The sequence below is a fragment of the Falco rusticolus genome, chromosome 15, assembly GCF_015220075.1.
Source record: "Falco rusticolus isolate bFalRus1 chromosome 15, bFalRus1.pri, whole genome shotgun sequence".
Taxonomy (NCBI): domain Eukaryota; kingdom Metazoa; phylum Chordata; class Aves; order Falconiformes; family Falconidae; genus Falco; species Falco rusticolus.
The window spans coordinates 19006114-19026597 of record NC_051201.1 but is presented as its reverse complement, the minus strand read 5'-3'; the positions used below and the strand labels follow the sequence as shown (position 1 = coordinate 19026597).

General features: G+C 38.9%; 1 long non-coding RNA gene across 7 annotated transcripts in view; it reads left to right on the top strand.

The window, feature by feature from the left end:
* LOC119157794 overlaps positions 1-20484 on the top strand; it is a 786943-nt gene that overhangs the window by 535547 nt on the left and 230912 nt on the right. For all 7 annotated transcript variants that reach the window (XR_005107674.1, XR_005107672.1, XR_005107670.1 and 4 more), the window contains exon 7: positions 14731-14771. This is a non-coding gene — a long non-coding RNA (uncharacterized LOC119157794). The remainder of the gene's footprint in view (positions 1-14730; positions 14772-20484) is intronic.

The following is a 20484-nucleotide window of genomic DNA, read 5'->3' as shown; positions in this document are numbered from 1 at the left end:
GGGATGGTGCCTCAGCTGCTTCCTTGTGCTGTTTCAGTGCTTGGCAACCCTTTCTGTGAAGGAATTTTTCCTTAACACACAATCTACATCTCCCCTGGCACAACTTGAGGCCATTTCCTCTCATCCCATGATGGCTCGTTACTTGGAGGAGGAAACAGACACCCTCCTCGCTACACCCTCCTTGCTACGCCTTCCTTTGAGGTAGCTGTAACGAGTGAAGAGGTCTCCCTGAGCCTCCTCTTCTCCAGCCTAATAACCACAATCGGAGACTTCAAATGGTGTTTTCTGTGTCTGGTTTTGTGTTAGTTTTAAGGAGGGAGGGTGGGTTTTGAGTCTAAAATGAGGCAATCTGTGCTGGGATTTCAGTGTTTTGGAGCAGCATGGGTAGAGCACGCTCACCCCAAAGCTGCCTTACCTGAAAATCAGACCTAGTTTTCCCACACCAGGATCAGTGGCACAATGTGCCCAATTCCACAGCGCATCCATGCCCACATCTCCCATTTTTTGGCATGCTCGACGCTGCCCTCATGGCAGCGAACAAAAGGCAGCCATTTACACGTGCTGTTGCATTAGGGCTGTCAGCGCAGGGGTCAGTGCGTTGGGCCAAATATTACCTCCTTTTTGTGATATGACCTTGTCAGTGTTGTGGTTGATATTTTGGGTTGAGGTCACCTCAGCTGGGGCATGTGGGTATTTCTGAACAGTCGGGTGTTGGCGCACAGGCTCTGGGAAATGAATACACAGCTTTCGGTCGCTGGTGTGGGACGGGCGGCCCCACAGCTGGCTCTGCTCAGCCCCTGGCCTGGGCAGCCACGGCGAGATCCCTGCTCTTGTCTTGAAGCAGATACTTTGAGTCCCTTTTAAATGTGTCCTAGTAGTAGGCTGGAAGTCAAGCATGTGTTTCACATCTTCAAAGTATGGCTGTAAAACAAAACGTGGCTGTTGCAGCAGAAAGCCAAGGCCTTCCCAGCCGGCTGAGGCGGCAGCCGGTGCCCCGCCAGCGCCTGAGGTGGGAGACACGCTTGGGCTGGCATGCAGGGCTGTTGGGCCAGTGCCAGAAACTTCCTGTCAGGGCGGCCTGCTGGCCCTGGGATCACCGTTGCCACCCCAGAGGGCTCAGGAGCAGGGAGGTGATGGACCCTTTTCTGGGAACCATGAGGTGATCTTTCCTGAAGCGCCAGTGTTTTGGTGAGGGGGTTTTCCCCTGTAGCATGCATCTTCTGCACCATCAGCAAATGTGGTGGGTAGATAACTTTTTTTATGAGGTATAGATTTCTTGTGTTTAATTGAAGGTTTAAGAAGAAAAGCCACAGAACTCTGAAAGTTGCCATAAACTTACAGGGCTGCTTAGCAACATTGCAGAAGACTTATTTGTAGTGATCTGTAGGCGGGTAGGTCACTGTGCCCAATAACCTTCGGAGGGACTACCTGTGGAAACCCAGAGGTTGCTGAGGTAGAATTGGAAAGATAAGGAGAAATGCTGTAAAACAATAACTTCATAAACATGGTCATTTCTAGCCTCCTTCCTGTTTTGCGGTAGCTGGTAATTTTTCTGAGTATGCGTGTTCAGAATTACTCACCAGACAATTTCTGTGAGATTTCTTGGTAGCAGATGGTGTAGAAGAAACCTCTTACGAGTGAAAGCATTGGGGCGATGCTGGAGAGATGTGACAGGTCACCTGCATGGTGCTTGTCACTTGTGTATCTGGGAAGCAGAGCACTTGTACTCAGGTTTTCAGGAGATGCACAGATGCTGAGAATGATTATTTAAAAGTTATTCTCTCTAAGACTCAGTAAAAATGTGGTGTTCGTAGAAAAAAGCGTGTTGAGAAAGCATCTTTCCTAGGATGTTTGTTAAAAGTAAAGACAAAGTGTGGACAAACAATTTTATCATCTGAGCAAATATTTAAAAGAAATCTTATGTGTAGATGCATACTTTGTTTGCCCTGCAGAATTTGCCAGGGTGCATTTGGGAGTATTTTACCCACTCAGCTGTAATCTTGACGTGAAGTGTAGAACTAAGTTTACCATTTCCATTTCAAAAGATCACTTAATATCTTTTCTGCAAATTTTTTAATTTGTTTAATTAAACTTAGCACTCCATTGCACTTCATTAGATCTATTTAATTTTCACATATCTAAGCAGTTTTTCAAGTACATAATTAAAAGAATAATTTTATAAAATCAGTACTTTTTATACATTAACATGCTCAAGAACAGGAACTATATTTTCCCGTTGATTAGCATGCGATGATAAAAGCATTAGTATAAAGTACTAAGAAGGAAATAATCTAGTCCTGTCTAAAAAGTCCACCCTGAAGCTGGCCACCAGGTATTTTGAAGAATGAAAGAGCTGTGTGCTTTACTGAAACTTTGCGGGAGAAGTGAATGGAGCAATAACCTCTATATTAACTACCCGCAGGCAGTAGGGAGTTTTCTTTGTGAAGAGAAATGGTCTGTAGCGTGCAACTAGGAGTTCAGGTTTGGGTTTCAGCTTGGGTACCGTACAGAGGTGGATTTCATTAAGCCAGTTCTTGTGACTGAAGTAACTGGGATGTAGTAAAAGGGGCTTGTGTATGGTCAGCTGATAAACTGAAAGCAGAATTAGCGGAGTTCCCAGCCATTTTCTTTGTCATGCTTGCACTGAGAGGAAACAAGACTGCAGTGGTTATGCTGCCTAGTGGCTACAGCCTATGGATGTCCGTAGAAGGAATTAATGTTTTAGAAATGGATCTTTGTGTCGGATAAGGATTAATCCCACTTGCATTTTCTTCTAATGTGCCAATGCTATGGCCGAAGAAAAGAAATTACTGTGTATCTGGATTGTTGTCTTAGCAAAATAAAATGTTGTGTTTATAAACTATACATTTTCAGTCTGTAGCTACATGAAAAATGGGCATCAAATATAGGTGGAAAAGATGAGGAAACAATGGCTCATCCCCCAGGAGCTGCCTGTAACTGCCTTACACTCAAAAGCCTGCAGGATTCATATAATGAAAACTAATCTACAATACCGCAACAAGATGATTCTGTGTGATTTAGTTAACTGAACTCACATTAACTTCTATGGTCTTTGAAGATGATTTTTAGTATATCCTTTTGCTAAACTGTTTTATGCAGCTTGAATTTCGTATTCTAGAAGAGATACAGTATTGAGTAGTGAGTAAATCTTTCGCCAGTGCATTTGGAAGGTTTGTGTGCTCATGTGCTTATGTATTTTTGTGTGTAAATATTTGAGGGTGTGATTTAAAAGGAAAGACGATAACTGGGAAGCATGCGTTCCTGATCTAGTCCCCTGCAATGGCAGACAGCTGTCTCCCAGATCTACTCCTTCCAAAGTCTCTACAGATCGTGCGCCATGTGCCATGCTGCACTGTGGCCGCAGTATGCGTCACTGTATACTTTACCATATATGTTACAGTATACACAGTATATGTTGCCGTAACAAACTTGAGACATTTATTAGGATGCTAAAAGCCCATAAATCCTCTTCCACAAGAAGAAGATGAGTGAGGTTTGTGGCATAGCTGGGATCCACTCAAGTGTTTAGATGTCATTTTAATCCTATGCAGCTTCAGAATAAACCAAACTAAATGAAACTTTCAAGTTCTTATGTCCTGTAGATAAATATTAGCAAAGCTTTTCCAATGCATAAGCATTAGACTTCCAACATAGTGTTTTAAACCCCTTTATATGTCTTTTTTCCTGTAAAGGTTGTGGAAACTCAAGCTGTATCTGACAGTTCAGCTCCAGTGGATGTAATTAAGCAAAGATTTAATTAAATTAGATTACTTCTAATGTATTTTCATGCATCTTATGTAGAATGTAAAGAGCTCTATGGCTCAGTCTAAAGGCAGTTGAGGTAAATGGGAATCTTTGGGCCTCGCGTCAAGCTCTGTAAGAGTTTTTCCTGTAGAAATGAGGATCAGTGCATTTCATTGACACTTGAAAGCCAATAGGATTGGTAGCTCTGCTAATAAAATTCTTAACTAAAACTTTTGTTTTCTCAGATGTCAGCTTTAAGGATATTGGTAAACACTGCCAAGGTTAAAGGATTAGTTATTCACCTGTTTTCTTCCTGGTCTTTCTTGATGCATCCCGTAATTTATTTGTATAAGGCCTTTACCTGTTGTTGGGGAATGTCTCCACGTTAGGCCAGGCCTAGGTGTGGTGATAGCACTTAGCTGTTCGGTTCACCTGAATCTTGGCGCTTGTGTCTTTTTCCTTGCAGGAAGTTGTGGCAGCTGGTGTGCAATGATCAGACATACAACCTAAGCATGTTTATTTGGCAAGGGGAACAAAGCGTAAAAGGAAGAAAGACTTGGCAATAAGCAGTTTACATGTGCATCTGTTTGACATAAAAACTGATCAGCACATGCTGGGAAACGAAACAGATCTAACTTATAGATGTATGGGTACATCCAGCCCGCTGCATGCAGTGAGACCTGGGCCTCAGTTTGTTCTGGTATCAGCCACTGGTGAGCCCTGTTGTTCTGTAGAAAAGGGGACTGTTGTTTATCCCTTATTTTGGCTTGGTTTTCTTTAAAACTTATTGTTGAACTAAACTGATGGAGCAAATATCCTGGTAACCAGGCTAACACACCATCTTCATAAGCTGCTGCGGAGCTGCTCTGGTGCTCTTGCAATCCTATTATAGAAACTTAGTCCCTTGTTGCCTCTGCAAAGGAGGAGTATGTTCTTTGAACTACACTGTGAAATCAGTGTGTTAAATATTTCAAACTTAAATAGGAATTAGCAACATTGTTCTGTCTGAAAGTGATTAATTTTGAGAGCTCCTCTGGCAATCCCTGTTAAAAGTCTTTGTATTAAATTTGCCATATTGCATTCCCTGTTTCCATTGCATGTTTGAATGGCAGTTTGTTCCACAGGCCCAGTGCAGGGGAATTGTGATGGTATTCAATTAGCCAGGTAACCTCTGAAGAGTTGCTAATGTACGTATAAGATAGAAATCTGCTCTTAAAACTTTTCTGACATGCAAATTTCATTTGAAGTGCTAAATAATAGTTATGTAATGTACAAAAGGCAGCCCCTGTGGTGGTATTCCAGGGACAAGTTTTGTCCGTTGTATGCCAGAAGCATGCTCTTTATTGATGGGTCAAAGATCTGAGACCTGACAAAACATTAAGCATTGTCTTTCGTGAGAAGATCTCACATGTAAAATGGGGTACATAAAACTGGAAGACCAAAGGCTTTTTAGGACCATTTTGCAGTAGTGAGTGAAGGATCAAATTCAAATTTCAAATTCCAAAGATTATTAGATTATTCCCTGATTTTTTTTTTCTTGTAATGGAATTTTAAAAAAGTATGTTTTCTACATATGTGTATGTATGTATAGTTACATTAGAGTTAGGTATTCCATATGCACAAGGAACTATGCTTTCAGGATGTGTGACTTTCATTGTAGATAAAAGGAACTGACACAGAAATAAAAGAACAAAATTAAAACTCCAGGAGAGAACAGAGTACGCAAGACTCCTTTGTTAACAACAGACATCTGCCAACATGCAGACAAGCTATGAAGGGAGCTTGTTTTATCCTTAGGAGCATTACATGGAAAACAGTCCTACCAATATTAAGTCATGTACACTCCAAACTGGAGATCCCCTTGTAGCAAAGTCTCCATCAGATTTCACATAAAACAATCTCACCAGTTTATTCATACTACTACAGTTTCTTGCTTTTGATCATGTATGTGTTTTGTGGTTGGTTTTTAGTGAAAGCTATGTTACAGTTCATCTTTTCTCTGTTTAATATGAAGCGCTGATAAGAAGATGGTATGTGGAATCTTAATAGATTGTAAATTCTGCCAGTTTTGGGGACTGGACTTTTTTATTTTAAGCTTCATAAAGCTGAAACATTGGAGGGCCAGAAAAAAGAAAAGTGTAATCTATAACTAATAGGTATTATATATTTCAAGCAAATTAGAACAAATTACTCACTAGAAGAAATCCTAATAAATTACAGTATGTGTAAAGCATTCTGAAAAAGAAGCTACAATATGCAGCAGTAGAAATGCCAAATGTGGTGTATCACTTAAATATTTGATTGCTGAGCAAGAGTTTGCTAGTGTTTTAATAGTATTTCTATTGCTATTAAAGCTTTCAGGAAGATGACATATTTTACTCTGAGTGACAGAAACTGAGAAGCTGTTACAGTGAACAGATGAACGAGGGTATGTAAAACATATGCTGCAAAATTCCGTTTGACCTGACTGTTTAAACAGACCTTGAGGTTTAAAAACGCACACAAAACCAACAAGAAAACCCTCTCAAAGGACTTTTAATGTGTTATAAAGGACTATATCAGTAACGCCAAGAAATTTGCTCGGTTTTTAAATGTTTGCAGCAAACTTTTATAGTCACTCTCTGACTTGGCTATCGTTTGAAGAATGACACTGACGGAAAGCTCGTGGAGAACATTTTGATGAAGAAAGGAGTAGCTTGGGAGTCTGTAAGTAAATAGAGGCCAGCACTATGCAGACTTTTCTTTGTTCAATTCTGAGTAGTTCTTCAACTGAAGGTTGTCAGGCTCTTTTTTGCAGTCTTTAATTTTAGTTGGAAGTTAAATAACCCCATGCACATCCCGGTTTCAGCTCCACTGTTTCCTGGCTCAGTCTCTGATGTTGCTGTTGAGGCTCTGACCTTGTGTCCACATAAAGTGAACTGGACAGATAAAAGCTTCAGAAGAAGTCAATGCAACTTTTTCCAGGCTTCATTTAGCAAAAGGTGCCATTTGCCAAGCTGTTAGGTGATGACATCTCTCATTTGATACTGAGAAGTTGGGTGAAGACTGTGATAGACTGTGAAATCTGTGAACAGGTAGTTCATTCTCAGTGAAGGTACACCATCGTGTAGTAGTGTTCTGGCCTGATTTAGCTTTGCACCAGCCAAAACTAACAATAAAAAACCCCTGAGGATGGTATCTCAGTAATCAGAGTATGAAATAAGAACAGAGATGGACAAGCCATTTCAGATGGTGACTTGCAATTTTAAAATTACACAGTAACTCATTGCTTATAGAACAGGAGTTTGCAATAAATGAAACTTCAGCTAGTTTTTCCAGTGCTTCAGAGTAAATGAGAGTTTGTTTTCAGTTACAAAAGACTGTAAGTCCAGAAACTAGGGCTGAGCATGTATGGTCTGCTTTTTTGCTAGGTGATATAATTTGAATGGAGGATGCATTTGTCAGTGTACATCATTTAATGCTGTCCGTGTGTTAATGGGAACTACTTGGGTATTGAAGTTAACATCAAGAGACTGAAAAGTGTCAATATTGTCTGTCTCCAAGGTCTTGCATATTTTTTCAAGGAACCATACAGAGAATTAGTTTTCTCTGGGAGGTAACCATACAGATTAAATTGTGTGTTAAAGTGCATTAGCCATGCTTGGGGGTGGTGAGCAAAGGCACAGCGGAGTGGAGCTGGCTTGAGGCATTTTGACTTTGGAGTGCTGCTGGAGGCAGCCTCCCTCCAGCTGGTTGGGGCAACATAATGTCCTGTACGCTCTACACCTCCAGAAAGTTGCACGTGCTTCTTCTACACCTGCAGCCAAGGTCTAGCACTGTGTGCCTCCCTCTCTTAGCTGGGCAGCACTTTGGGTGCTGTTGGCTTCTTGCTCGTTTTATCTTGCACGTTGTAAGCAAGCATGGGGAGTGTCACACTCCTTCTGCGCTGCTTAGTGGGTCAGGACAGGCAAATTTCTGGGTCTCTTTAAAACTTTATCCTCTGCATTATTCTACCAGTGCAAAAGAGTCAATGGATTGATCCCAAGCATGTAAGACAATCTTTGTTTAAAGAAGAGAGTTATATTTCAGCATATTTCTGACAATTATAGTAATCAAGCTAAATTATCCATAAACCAGAAAAAAGTATCAATTTTACATTTGAAGGAAAGTTTTTTTATTAAAAGACAGTTTTGTTTGGTATTTTATGCCTGGGATATAACCATTTTAGCCACCCAGAAACCAGACTGTGGTTTGTTTTTTCTCTATTATTGCTTGGCAAAGTTATTGAGGAAAAATATTAGGATCTGAGTCAATTCCAAAGGACGTTTTCTTGCCCTGACTCAGTAATTCTGTCTTCATGAAATTTGTGGTGTCTTGTGGATTGTCATCATGGTTCTATATCTCCTTTAACCACGAAAAGGCTTTTAAAATGGGGAATAAGCTCAAGTTGTAGACGTGGAAATCAGTTTGGGTTAGCAGTGAGGTGGCAGGATGCTTTGAAGGACCAGATGCTTTGCTGTCCCCAGAGCTGGGGGAGCAGAAGGGCAGGCAGCCTGCCCTTGGGTTGTTGCTGTAGAATTGCTCCCTGCAAGGACAAGCTTGTGTCTTTTAGCAGGACCTGACTCCTTCCTCAGGTTTGCTCCTGTTGTTGCAGTGGGATCGTCTCTGTGATTGCACACTTGTTCCCATGCATTTGTACCCAATAACCCATGCAATGTGCAGAAATTACACATTTAAACACATTTAAAGGTATCCATAATATTGTGAAATGTATCTCTGCGCTTTTTTTTTTTTTTTTTTTTTTTTTTTTTAGTGGCTAATAAAACTTGCTCTTTATTCCCTGGAGTTAGCTCGTGTTTTCCTCACAATGTAACCAATATCTCTGAACAACATAGTGCATTTTTTTTTTTGGGGGGGGGGGGCAGCTTCTTTAATAATTTTACTGGCTAACCTTTTGTTAAAAGAAATTAATTTAAGTATTTGTACACCCATAATGGATAATAATATTCTTGAAAACACGTTCCTTCTGCATACTTTGAGGAAAGTCAGAGGTTCAAAACTGATCTTTTAAACAGAAAAATTGACTGGTTGAACTCTTCCAACTTATTTTGCTGAAATTTGCTATTTTGAAATTTGAATTCATTGCCTGTGCAAATAACAGGTTAGGGTTCCGTTTTGCCAAGCATAATTCAATGGCAGGATTTATTTCAAGGATTACATTGTATTCATTTCACTTACCAAATTAAAAAGACCATTCCACTGAAATCTAAAAAATAAACCTAAAGCAGCGTAAATTATTTTTGTAACATCTATCTTCAGCACTGAATGAAAGAATGAAGTCTGGAATAATTCCTGCACTGAAAATTAAGACATCTGCATTTGTCCCTGGCTCCGGTGTTGTGTTTTGCTTGAGGAAATTGTATCATCTGTCTCAGCTTCAGTCTGCAAAATTAAGAAATGTGCAGAAGTGTTGTGAGACACTGTTGTTTCTCATAAGAGAAAAGTACAAAACAAGAGCAGTAGTTTTAACTGCCAAATATACTCAATGATAGTAAATTTATGTATTGTATGTGATTTACATGATGCATTCAACATTTTTGCTTCTTTGTGCATCGTTCTGACTTCTACAGTTGTATTCATGATTGTGTAAGTATCTGCAGTATAATTAGAGAACACAGTTCAGCTTGTGGATTATTAAGGAATGACTATAAATATCATTTAGTGGGTAGTTCTTGCCCGTAAATGGTTGGTCATCTAAATCACCTGGTGTTTTTCCTGCTTATTGGTTAGATTAAAACCCAGGAGACTAATAATTACTACGGAAACTGCAATTTTCAGGTAGTGAATGCTTTCAGAGATACATGGCAACAAACTGAATACTTGTGAGCAATACATTACATGATTCTTCAATGACAACTCTTGCAAGTCTTGTGTTTAAAAGTGATTAATTGGTTCTTGTCTTACTTGGCTACCTGGCATGTAGCACTTGATATCTGAAAAAATACAAGCTTAACTTATTTTATAACCGTAAAGAACTCATAATTTTGTAATGTACAAAGGGAACCAAGAAAGCATAAAGCCAAATACTTCAGAGTAGGAAGCATGCTAGCCTGCTCTGCTGTACCTGCTGGGTCTGGGCTTCATGTGTCACTACTGGTGCCTTGTTTCCAGCACATCATCGGAAACAGTATTCTCTTACATGCTCCCAGACTACACATGACAAAGGTAGATTTTAATTATTTTTTTTTTAATTGTCTTGCTCTTGAACTATAAAGTAGCTTGTTCCAGAGAATGCTGCGCAAATGGCTGTACCTGGGTTGTGGTTTGGAGACTCAGTAGAACCGTTAATATGGAGGATTTTGCATCTTTAACTTGCTTGAGTGTCTTTAGCCTTGTTTTGGGTTTGATTAACACATTATTTTCATTTGCCTGTCTGCTACTTTCCCCCCCAAAGTAAGTCTTGTTGATTATGTTTTGCAGTCTCCCTCTCTGAGAACTTACTGATGCTTTTTCTAGTTTCTGAATAACATTTTCCATCTGTTCCTGCTTGCCTGGTTCTAGTTGTTCTATTGATTGTTCTTGCATATTTTTTGCATACTGTATTTCCTTACCACTTTATTATCATTTCTGAATCTTAGCTATTTCCCAGACATCCCATTCTCATAATATTTCCCCAAGCAGTCATTCTTGTGTAGTATGATCTCACCTTGCAAGGTAGACAAAAGCATGAGGGATTTTCTAGGGGTCCTAGAGAAGTTTCTGAACCCATGGCTTGATATGTTAGCCCAGATTCTGGACCATTGCTCCTACCTTTTCCTCCAGCATCTGAAAGTTGAGCTGGTGTTGTGATGATTTATGTAAGACTGGTTCATCTCTTGGGATACAGTTTTGCAATCCTGGGGGATGTGCTAGTGCTTCCCCTATGTGTATGAGGAACCCGTGTGGCACGGTGGGATGATTGAGTTGAACCTCTAACCAATGGTGCTATGTAGTGAATGACAAGGCTGTCATACTGTACGTACAGATGTGCATATTAAATATCTGTTTAGGGTTGACATTTTTTAATATATGCAGTGAAAATATGCAGATTCTCATGGCCATCAGCATCACCACTGTACTGCATTTTATTCCTGGAAATTCTGTCTATGGAGTGAGAAATTAAGGTGAACTACTGCAGTCCTTTCTCTAGTCTCTATGTAAGACTTTAGGCATACAAAGTCTTAACTGAGTCTTAACTGAAGCTAGGATTTAGTCCAGTGACTTCAGGAATTTAACTTCAATAAGAACCTTAGGTATTTGGCTTGGATTGAGGGATATTTCTATTGTGTTCTGTAAAAAAAATCCCAGCATAAGTTTGGGGAGACTTTGACATACCTCCCATGTCCACATATATTGTGTTGTCTCGTATCTTTTATTAGTAATCTAGAAGAGGATCTTTGGCATTAGGAAGTGCTCATGATTTTTCAAGCCTAGAAAAAAATTACTAGTTTTCATAGACTATGCTAGTACGTATTTAAAAAAAAATAAATCTTTATGCAGTCAAATATCCAAGCAGCTTTGGGCAGATGCAGGCAAATTGCTAAAATTTTCATTGGTAGAAATTTCTGAGAAGTTAAAAAATGCTAAGACATATAAATATTATATAGTGTACAGGATGTAGCAACTTATTAAAGTATGTAGCTGCTCATTGAGGCATAGCTAAGCTTCTCTTCCTCGCAGCTCTACTGAACTTGTAAGAATGTACTATGGCTTTAAAGTACAAAAAACCCAAAGGAGATCCATAGTCTCCAGGGCTGTAAGTGTCGAGTCCAGCAGGTTTCACTCGCTGCCTGTTTTCTTTCTCTAGGGTAAGTGAAAGCATAAGAATCTGTACTCTTCTGCCTTCCTGGATTGCTGTAAAAGGAACGTGGCCTGCCCACAGGTTCTATGTCCCGGTCACTTCAGATTCTCAGCTCTTCTGTTTTGTTTTCCTGAATACTTACCTGAATGTACCATGCATTTGCTTTAAAACCGGGAAAGAGAAAAAGCAGCATGGAGCAGTATTCGGATATGCTAAGCCATTTTTCAAAGGGAAAGGACTCTTTCTAGTAATGCTTTTAACCAAAAATTTGTTGGTGTGCTTTTCACAGTGTCTTGAAATTCTAGCAGAGTAAGTTGGCTGTACAAACCTAATTATCTCAGCTTGCTTTTTTTTTTTTTTTTTTTTTGCAGTGTTATTTTGATTTACTCTTGAAGCTCTAATGAACTGTATTAGGAAAGAGATTACATGATTTATGTAACATTAATTTTCTTTTATTCTTTGTGATCTGCCTTGTTATAAACTATGAATTGTTTAAGTGCTTTTTTTGCTTTGAACTAGCAAAAGAGTGGCAGTTTCTCCTGTTGTTTTTTTTTTTCTTCATTTTCTACATGAGTGTAAAACATGACTTATGCACCAGGCTGATAACCTGGTGCATAACACAAAGGACATCTCTGTGGTGATCCTCTCCTGTTGAGAGGGAAAGAGTAAGTCAGCTTCTCTTCCCACCTTTGGCCTCACTAATGAGAACTGCAAAAGATTGAGCTATCAACACTTGTATTATTTGATTGGGGAAAGAGTTCCACAAGAGTGAAACAAAAGGTCTAGCCCAGCCACAGGCATGCATACTCAGCTTGAGGAATGCTTCCAGACCTGTGTATTTTTCTTTTGAGTAGAGGTTCAGGATAATCTTGATGCCTAAATAATGTTTCTTCTCTCTGGAGGGGGACAGTATTCCTTTACCTATTGAAAGCCAGCAAGCTTATGGCCAGTTGCTAGAGAAAGTTTTTGTGCAAGTTTGCGAAATTCTGACCAAGTGGAGAATTGAAAACACTGAAAAATTAGGTAATTATTTTTTTTAAAGCATCTCTAGGAGCTGTGGCTAACTTAACTAAAACTTCAGACACACAGTTCAAAACTTCTTTTAGTGATCTTGTTATGTTCCCAATCTGAAAAGTCTGGTGTTTTGGAGCCCTTTCTTAGGGATATATTGCTGAATGCCAGTGAATATATTGCTTGGCGTGCCAAATTATAAGGTTATAGAGGAAAACTTCAAGGCAAATTAATCTTGCGGTCACTTTCCATTCTTTCTAGTAGTTGAACTTAGTGTTTACAGTGGTTTCAGCCATTAAACAAGTCTCTTTAGATTATGTTTTAATTGCAAAAATACTATATGTTTTCTGGACCATAAACAGAGTTCAAATCTCAGACTATTCAGAAGTCCCGTCGCTGGAATTGCCACAGGAATATTTTTCTCGTATTTGTAACAATAACTTTTTCAAGGAAGAACAAAATCGTGATCTCAACCAGTTGACTACCTAAAGTGCAATATATATATAAAACATGTAAAGCTATACACACTGTTTGTATACATATGTGTACAACATGCATTGTTACAGTATGCAGGAGTTAGTATTAAAAGTCATAATTCTTTTGCTGGTTTTGAACTTCAATTAAATTTTCAGCCTGAGAGATGTTTTCTACACCCGTTTTCACAACAGACACATTCTGTCTTCTGCCCATAACTCATGTTTGAGCAAATGTTGATCTTAACTATGAAGGAAAGAGGGATGGTGTTTGGATTTTCTTTTCCTCCCACTGAAATAAAGGGAAAGCAAGTAATTTGAATCTTCATTGAGGAATTAGTTCATGTAAAGGGTCAGTAGCTGGGTTTGGTACTTGAAAGTATTCCTTCTCTTAACAAAAATAAATACGATGTGCAGTTAGCATTAAGTAGTGCAATTTGGTGCCTCGAACAATTTAGAAACTTAAAGCATTTCCCCTATGATTTTGTGACACTGTAACATAATATCAGCAGTTTTATGCTGTTCAGCGGAGTTTGAAAAATGACATTGTAAACTTTTCTTTGTTACTTGCATTTTTGAGGGCGAGATTATGCAAAGTGTCAAGCCCTTGTCTCATACTGAGTCAATATGAGTTGAGAGTACCTCAAAGATGTTCTTAGCATGCAGAACCAAGCCTTGTGTATCCAAAAAGAGAAAAAAGACAGTAATACAGAAGGATTAAGGAGAGACGTCGACTACCTATTAGATAAGTTATATAAATAAATGCTTTTCACGCTTGACAATGCTGGCTGAACTGTGGTGACATTTCTGTGTATCTGGATTGCAGGGTATCAATGTGTTGCTACATATACCTGTTTTCTAGAGGGCCAAAATGTATTCCTGGTTGTCATGACTTTCAGTTCAAGCCCACATTAAGAAAGTGTTGGGTAGCTGTTTCTGAGACAGCCAAAAGAACATTTGTTGAGTGATGAAGGGTGCTTCACGGCGGCCTCACTGAGTGCTGCTGGGAGGCACTGAGCAGAATGGGAAGGCGTGGAGCCATAGGTAGCTCACACAAACCCCTTGAGCTCTGGACCAGTTAGTGCTGCTCAAGTAACAGAGCTCCCAGCCCTCCATGCTGTGTCTGAGGTAGCTCCCATATTCCTACCCTCCATGCTGTATTCTGTAAAATGATGACAAAAGCCTGTATCTTACTCATATCGCAGCAGAGCTGCAAATACAAACACACACACACAAAATCCCCAAACAAACAAAAAAGCAAGTGTCACACATCTCAGTAGTCAAACTATTTCTTACCAGTAAATTATGGTCCCTTGTACAATGTGCAAGTCTAAGTTTAGCTTTATCTAAGTTTTGGTTTATAGGAGTGTGCTCTTGACTGAAAATCCAGCTGCCCTTTAAAAGATGTATGAGAACACAAATTTGTTTAATAAACTCAATTTTCAATACAAAATCTATTTTGGGTTAAGTGAGATTGTGCTTTTCTATATACATTCAGAATATTATTTTTAATGTCTGTTATTCCATGTAGCACTAGCCATCTCTGAAAATATTCTTTAGGAAACTCTTAATAAAGAAACTAACTCATGTAATGTAGCACATTGTGCTTCACTGCAAATTTAACATTATCCTGGATTTATTTCTTTTTTTGTTTGTTTACAGAGAAACCTACTGCAGGTACCAGACCTCCATGATTTCAAAAGGTAAGAGCTACTTTGTTCAAAGATACCTGAATGATATTTGTCAGTTCAATATAAATCTGGCTGTAAAAAAAGAGTAACAATGATACGTAAAAACAAAATTTAATGAAAAGAACTCACATTATGGGTGAATTTCATGAATCATGTAAAGGTGTGCATAAAAAATTGAATATGTACACTTTAGATCTCAGATCTGATAAATATTTCATTGGATTAAGAAATGCACTCTTGAAGCTTACCTGTATATAAAACATAAGAATGCATTATGGAGGTAGGTAAGGTACTCTGTCAATTAACACACTTGTGTGTGTCTGTCACTATAAAAAAAAAAAAATCTTGGAAATTATTAAACTTAAGGTGGCTGTATCTATGAAATTTAAAAATGGAAGCCTTTGAATGAATGGAACTAACTGCTGAGATCATAACTACTTGCTTCAAATATATATGATTAACGAGATATAACTATGGGATCTACTAATACGCACACTTAAAATATAACTTCATCCTCTAAAGTGTCATTATAAGTGTACCCTTTGGGGACGGCTTGATTGTTCCATTGCTGAAATCAGAGCTAAGATTGCAATTGACTTCAGTGACATTAGAGTTAGTCCGACACCTAATGCTTTTGACAGGTTTGCCATGAAACTCTGAATAAGCCCATTGCTGCAAATTTTAGAAAAATCCCACTGTTGTGAAAATGCCGTTGTGGATTAGCCCCACACTTAGATGGGACGCTGACACTTTTGGGAAGGGCCTTGCACTGGATTTGGTCCTCTTGAACTTCCAAATGTCTGCATCACCTTACCTGTTCAGCCTTCTCGGTGCAGTTTCTGCATGTGGCTGCCTTTGGCATTAGGGTGTTTTTGCTTTGGGTTTCTTTAAAGATGCTCCTGCCGGTAAAGTTAGAGACATTTATTTTTCTTCAGTCTCCCATTTATAGTGGACAGAGGAGTGTTTTGATGGGAAGTATCAATAACGTATTGAATGCTTCTATGGACTGGATTTGAAAAGCCTAAGCACCAATAATCAGTGTTGCTTCTTCAGATTTTATTGATAGTGCATTAGCAGGTGGATATTTCTTTTGTGATATCTGATAAGCAAGTGTGTGAAAGTGCTAGCAATTCAATGTAATAGGAAGGAACTGACTCTTCAATAAAGCAAAAAAAAATCACATCTGAACAAATGGAGTGATAAACTGCCACTAAGTTATCAGCAGGTGGGCTGAACTCCTCTATAATAATTCTTTAGAAGTAATGAGAAATAGTAAAGAATGGAAGTATGTTTCTGTCACTTCAGAGAGAAAATGACTTTGTTTATTTTGAAATAGATGTTTCTGTTCACATTTATTTCATCTACTTGCTTATCTGTTTGTGTGGTTCTATTCTTTTTGGTTCAAGTTGCCTTTGGGTGCTGAGGAGAGGAGGGACAAGAATTTTCAGTGGTAGAATCATCTGTATAATACAGGCAAGGTATGATGCTTTCTAAGGGATAGGTACTAACTTTGCTGCTGTAGGTACATTTTTAAAAAGTGGAGCTGCATATGCATATGATACTACTACAAACTTCTGCTAGTGTAATTAATATCAGAATTTGGCTCACTGGTTCTGTGACAACTTTGTGGCCATGTTTTGCATGAAAAATGTGTATGAGGTTATTGTGGTTTTATAATGATGTGATTGAGATCAGCACCTACTTCAAAAATCAAAAAAGCTATAATTGCATTGTGAATGGTAAGGTGTAAGGCATACAGCTTCTTACACATCCTCCATACCAGGGCAGGCTTATCTTGTGTATCTATTACCAGTTCATAATGTAGCAGATGTGTTGCATGTTTTCTGTGCTTTTCCTTGTTGCCGAACAAGGCTGTTTCCTCCCCCCAGTTCCAAATAAAAATGTTAAAAAAAAAAAAAAAGTGAACCCAGTTCTCTTACCCACACTGTAACATCCAATATTGTTGAGTGTTCTGAGGTCTGAAGATGAAAGAAACAGGCCATAAGTTATGGAGCTAGAGGACAATATAAACAAAATGACCTTTGGTATCATGCTTGCCATATTCTGATGAATAAATTGAGTTCATGTTTAACATTCAGATAATATTCCTGGCAGAGCAAAACATTGCCACATTAAATGTTCAGATCAGAAATGTTCAATGCAGACTAAATTAAGTTGGATCTGAGGACAGCAAACTTAAATGAGTAACATGTGGCAATATTTGATTTAACAAAGAAATGTTTCTTTTTCTTTTTTTTTTTTTTTTTGTTTTGTTTTTTACTGTAAGTTTAAAAGTATAAAGATACACATGCCACAGTGCAGTGCCAGGAACGTTAACTGCTTTTGATCTCTCTCCTCAGATATTAACGTCTCCCCCCGAACACCCCCCTTGTTTGGCGTCTTAAGAGCTTTCATACCAATAAAGATGCAGGGAACAGCAGTCTTTGCTTCTGTTTCTTCAGCTTGTTTTCTTAGTGTTGCATGATCTATGCCCTGGAGAGGTCAATTTTAATCAGCCCCCAGGCACTGCTTAATATTTAGGGCCAAATTTTCAAAGAAGGCCTCAGTTGGATTTTGATTATGAGTGTATGATCGTTTCTTGCACTGTTGAGCCTCCCAAACACATGTATGTTTTTGCCTGCCAAAGTACAGTACTAAACTCTTTGAAGCGAAGACGTGGTCGTCCATGCTACTGACATGTGGGTTCTTTGTTTGCAAATTGGATAGTTGCACATCTGTGTGTATCCGCCATTTATTACGGTTGTACAGCTGCACCTGTATTTGATTGTAGGAATGAAAGGGTAGGTTTGGAGTTGAAATTTATTTTTGGAAATTCAGAACCAGTTTTCTGTGAGGGTAGTATGATTCTCAGTCATTTCTTGTTTGCCGTTTTTGCAGTTTGGTCTTTGGGAAGTATTCTACTCCGTAGAAATCTTAGGTTTGTTGGTCTTGAGAGTAAAACGTAACTATATTGCTAGTATTTTAATAAAAGATTTCTTGGCTTCATGGGAGCATCGAGTTCACAGGGAAGATGCATAAATCTAGTCATCCTTGAAAAAGACCATTAGTCATTCAGGCTTAAGCAGTGTTTAAGGGAGCAGGCACTTTATGCACAAGCCCCTTTAGATGGCTGTGATGATTTCTCACTATTACAATTCCAGTAGGAATGCCAAGCATAAGCATAGAAAAATGCCTTTTGTAAGCCACTAACGTTGGTGCCAACATAGAAATGTGCCCAAAATAGTAATGATTTATGTAAGTATTGCAGAGCAGCAATATTCAGTACTTTGATGTCACTTATGGATAGTTCACCGAGATGGGGGGACTGCTAAAACATATCCACATTTATTACTTATGCATGTGGTTATATTCTGAAAGATTCAAGATCAGGACTCTGTCTCTCTTATGGAAGAGGAGTTGGTGCCTGCCTCAAGGATTATTTCAGTCAAATATATTGGTGTTAGAGAAATGCAGTCAATGCTGTCCAAACATGCCTCAAAATTGAAGGATGTTTTTCCTGTTACCCTGACTCTGTCAAACTTGCACCATTGCAGCCAGCTCAGATGTAGGTTGATTATTTTTTTTGTGGTTTGGGAAATCCCTTTGTAGTTCTCTATGCACAATTTCCAGAAAACCAACTTTAGGAAATTCATTAGCATCCAGGACAACCTTGATGGAAACAAAGACCATTTTAGATACAGACTTTTCAGTGGGAGCAGCAAGTCCCCTTGCTTCACAGACCTTTCCCCTGCTTGCAGCACGTGCTGTGGGTTGCAGTCCTGCCCCACAGACCGGGAGCAGCAGTTGGAATGTAGCCTTAGGCTTCAGTGCAAGCAGTGACAAGCCTGTGATGATTTAAAAAATGGACAGATTGGAAGGGAGCAAACAACTAGTAAAAGTTCACAACCATGCAATTATGGCATAGTGGCTCTGCAAGCTGAAATTCATTGGCCATTTGAGGCTCTCCAAGAGACTTACCAGCCTCTGAGAATTTCTGTGTTTTTTTTTTTTAAAATTTATTTCAGTCTTACTGTGGGTTCAACTTTTGGCATGTCTAATGCTACAGCATAGGGCTTCATAGAGCACACAGCCAGAAACTTTAGAGTTGCCCAAAACTTCCTCTGTATGTGTTCCTGTATGTGCACAAATTCACTCATATCCTGTAGGACATGCACTTTTAATTTTCTCAGTTCATTCATTTGAAAAATAGTGGGTTTGCATGTATGAACCTGGAACATAACTATGATGAGGAATAGAAATGCAGAGTCATGAACACAGCTGCAAACTGATCTTGCTGCCCCAGCTTATTTTGGACACTTTTAGGAGCTGAAAATAATATGTAAAGAATTGTTAGTTTTGGGAAAGGCAGAATTAGCATTCCCAGTGCTAGCATAGTTAAACAGTATCTTCATAAAGTGAAATTAACTTTGGAAATTGTGTCTTATGGTTGGTAATAGAAAGGAATTTAGATACAGAGAGAAAAAGAGTAAGAGCAGGAAACAGCATTCATCATGATTACTTTGCTTCTTCACCTTTGAGCCTTTATGAGAAGCTCCAGAATGCTACACTGCATGCTGCATTTTTTTAAACTTTCTCAAACTATACAGAGATCTTGAATCTTCACGTGAGATCTTCACAGAACAGTTTGTTTTAACACCCAGAAAATGAATTAGAAAAAGCCTTCAGAGTACATTATTGGCCTTTGTTTGGGATAATATTTTTTTGTGTGTCTGGTTTTAATGCTGCTTATCCTTTGCGACAGCCTGCACTGTGTCTGAGCAGTAGCAGGAGAATCAAAGGAAGCAGCTAATAGGTGCTGGCTTACGTGGCTTCATCTGGGCACCATGCTGTTCAAACTGCGCCTGACGGATTGAATACCAGTATGTGTGGGAGTACCTGTCACCCGGGTTTACTGTTACATCCACGTTTGTAGAAAGAGAAGAGAAAGGCTGAAACATTTCTGTCATGTTGTTGATGTTCAGTACCAAAACGCAGCTCAGTCACAACAAAACCATACTGGTAATGAATAATGCCTACTGTACAACACAAGGAAATTGTGTTTATTTTATAGGCCTTACAGTTATTCTGTCTGCTTGGTATGAGACACCCCAAATTCTCAGTAGATTCTTTTTATTGTCATTTGCGCTGACTCTCAAGTTCTAGCTTTGGTACTAAAGCAAGCAGGCGACATGCTTTCACTCAGGCATTTGGGATATGTACTGTAGGAAACAGTTCTTCTGATACAGAAGGTAATGAAAAGTCTACCAACACTGAAACAAAAATGTGTTACTAGAAACAGTGACAGCTTGTCAGAGTGAAAAGTAGGATAACTTCCAGGGATGCGAAAGAGCAAACGCCATGTGAATTGAAATATGTACGACTCGACTTAGTGCTGGAAATATGCTTGGTGACTTGTTTTTGGTTTGTTGTGTTTGTTTTTTTGTTTTTGTTTTGTTTTGTTTTGCTACTTTGTTCAGCATTGTAAAGCTGCATTGGGATGGCCATGGGGATTTTGTGAGAAATTTAAGCAAATGAATGTGTCAGCTGAAAGATGGCCATAGATTGGATTCTGTCCTAAAAAGCCCTTCCCGGTATTGGAAGTTCTGACCTGGAAAAGAGTTTGAAACTTGAACAGGGCGGGATGGATCCCATCATCGCTGAATCTTTAGCAGAGGAATCTCTTAAAAGGATACTTTTTAGTCAGGACAAAGGCAGCTTTAAAGCT